This window comes from Oncorhynchus keta, unplaced genomic scaffold, assembly GCF_023373465.1.
Source record: "Oncorhynchus keta strain PuntledgeMale-10-30-2019 unplaced genomic scaffold, Oket_V2 Un_contig_19520_pilon_pilon, whole genome shotgun sequence".
Lineage (NCBI taxonomy): Eukaryota > Metazoa > Chordata > Actinopteri > Salmoniformes > Salmonidae > Oncorhynchus > Oncorhynchus keta.
The window spans coordinates 1-2,683 of NW_026281521.1; the positions used below are offsets into that span (position 1 = coordinate 1).

Genomic DNA, 2,683 nt, shown 5'->3' on the forward strand with positions numbered 1-2,683 from the left:
ATACATTACAGAGAGGAGTTAATGATGTCAATACCATCCAGCTCAATCTGAAGAGAGGAGTTAATGATGACGATCCTACAAACTCACAAAGGACTAGTATTAATGTAAAGGTGACCAGTATTGACTCTGTGTGCATGCTTGCATGTGTGATGCCTTCCAGCCAGAGGATACAGTACACTGATGTAAAAGGTCATCCAGTGAGAGTTGACTCCTCAAGAGGACAGGGAGCTGTGCTGGGCTGGGCTGTTTCTGTGCTTAGCTGTGCTTGGTCCATGGGGATCGATGACACTGTGTATGTAGAGAGGAGGAGGGAGGCGAAGCGCGTTCATAAAGATGCTGAGTCACAGGCATTTCTCTCCTTCTCTTGTTTCTCTTTCCCCCTCCCTGTACATTAGTTCTTCCCTTCTAATTGGGTTGCATCAGAGCATCTATAATAGACAGAGATTCACGCTGCAGAGACCACTGCTGCACTGTCATAGCCCCTCTCATACACAGATCTTGGTTCAGCCTACATACCACAAATCGCTATCATACGAATGGGTGACGAAATAAAAACTAGATCGTTGTCCAGGTCGTGTTACATCATCTTACACAATGACTGTGTCTGGCTATGTTATGATGATTCTAGCTCATATGGCTCCTGCCAGTGTGAGTTATGACTGTGTCACTGTGAGTCTGCTGCCTCCAGTCGGTTGGCTGGAGAACTGCAGCAGCACATTGACTAGGCCAAAAGCTTTACACTGATTTACTGTGTTTGAAGAGTATATCTCTAATCCTCTCTGTGTTTGTTAGTGGGCCTGGTTGAAGAGCAGTCTGGGCTCATGTCCAGGGGGAGGAGACCAGCTCAGCCTAACCTACATCGCCCTCAGCTGGGATACTAGGCGGCTGCCATGTCCCCACTAGACACAGGTACCAACACACACCATGTCCCCACTAGACACAGGTACCAACACACACCCATGTCCCCATCTAGACACTGGTACCAACACACACCATGTCCCCACTAGACACAGGTACCAACACACACCATGTCCCCTACTCAGACACAGTGTACCAACACGCACCATGTCCCCACTAGACACAGGTACCAACACACACCATGTCCCCACTAGACACAGGTACCAACACACACCACGTCCCCACTAGACACAGGTACCAACACACACCATGTCCCCACTAGACACAGGTACCAACACACACCACGTCCCCACTAGACACAGGTACCAACACACACCATGTCCCCACTAGACACAGGTACCAACACACACCATGTCCCCACTAGACACAGGTACCAACACACACCATGTCCCCACTAGACACAGGTACCAACACACACTATGTCCCCACTAGACACAGGTACCAACACACACCATGTCCCCACTAGACACAGGTACCAACACGCACCATGTCCCCACTAGACACAGGTACCAACACACACTATGTCCCCACTAGACACAGGTACCAACACACACCATGTCCCCACTTAGACACAGGTACCAACACACACCATGTCCCCACTAGACACAGGTACCAACACACACCACGTCCCCACTAGACACAGGTACCAACACACACCATGTCCCCACTAGACACAGGTACCAACACGCACCATGTCCCCACTAGACACAGGTACCAACACGCACCATGTCCCCACTAGACACAGGTACCAACACACACCACGTCCCCACTAGACACAGGTACCAACACACACCATGTCCCCACTAGACACAGGTACCAACACACACCATGTCCCCACTAGACACAGGTACCAACACACACCATGTCCCCACTAGACACAGGTACCAACACACACCATGTCCCCACTAGACACAGGTACCAACACACACCATGTCCCCACTAGACACAGGTACCAACACACACCATGTCCCCACTAGACACAGGTACCAACACACACCATGTCCCCACTAGACACAGGTACCAACACACACCATGTCCCCACTAGACACAGGTACCAACACACACCATGTCCCCACTAGACACAGGTACCAACACACACCATGTCCCCTACTAGACACAGGTACCAACACACACCATGTCCCCACTAGACACAGGTACCAACACACACCATGTCCCCACTAGACACAGGTACCAACACACACCATGTCCCCACTAGACACAGGTACCAACACACACCATGTCCCCACTAGACACAGGTACCAACACGCACCATGTCCCCACTAGACACAGGTACCAACACACACCATGTCCCCACTAGACACAGGTACCAACACACACCATGTCCCCACTAGACACAGGTACCAACACACACCATGTCCCCACTAGACACAGGTACCAACACACACCATGTCCCCACTAGACACAGGTACCAACACACACATTTAAAACAGGTAAAACTTCCCCTGTGAACCGTAAAAAAAAAAAAAGAAGAAGAATGTGTCTGTTTCTGCAGGTCCAGTGGTGGCAAAGGACATCAGTACGTACCACACAGTCTTCCTATTGGCCATACTGGGAGGCATGGCTGTCATCCTCCTCTGCCTGCTCTGTCTACTACTGTACTACTGCAGGTCTGTCTGGATCAATGGACTTCCCTGCTGACTGTCATAAGTGTCTTGTGCGTGAGTGAAGCAGTCTTGAGTTTCAACAGGACTGTCTTCTCTTTCCTCCCCCCTTCTCTCTCTCTCTCTCTCTCCCTGTCTCTCCC

General features: G+C 50.7%; 1 long non-coding RNA gene across 27 annotated transcripts; it reads left to right on the top strand.

Moving 5' to 3' along the window:
- Positions 1–889: 889 nt before the first annotated feature.
- Positions 890–2,650, top strand: LOC127920429 (uncharacterized). Of its 27 annotated transcripts, none has more exons than XR_008106247.1 (5): positions 1,060–1,118; positions 1,357–1,424; positions 1,528–1,561; positions 1,664–2,003; positions 2,039–2,650. It is a non-coding gene; the product is annotated as an uncharacterized LOC127920429 (long non-coding RNA). The 27 variants fall into 27 exon arrangements; XR_008106229.1 differs by having other exon boundaries at positions 1,089–1,322; XR_008106234.1 differs by lacking the exon at positions 1,528–1,561 and adding an exon at positions 1,596–1,663 and having other exon boundaries at positions 1,089–1,322; positions 1,698–2,003.
- Positions 2,651–2,683: the final 33 nt, after the last annotated feature.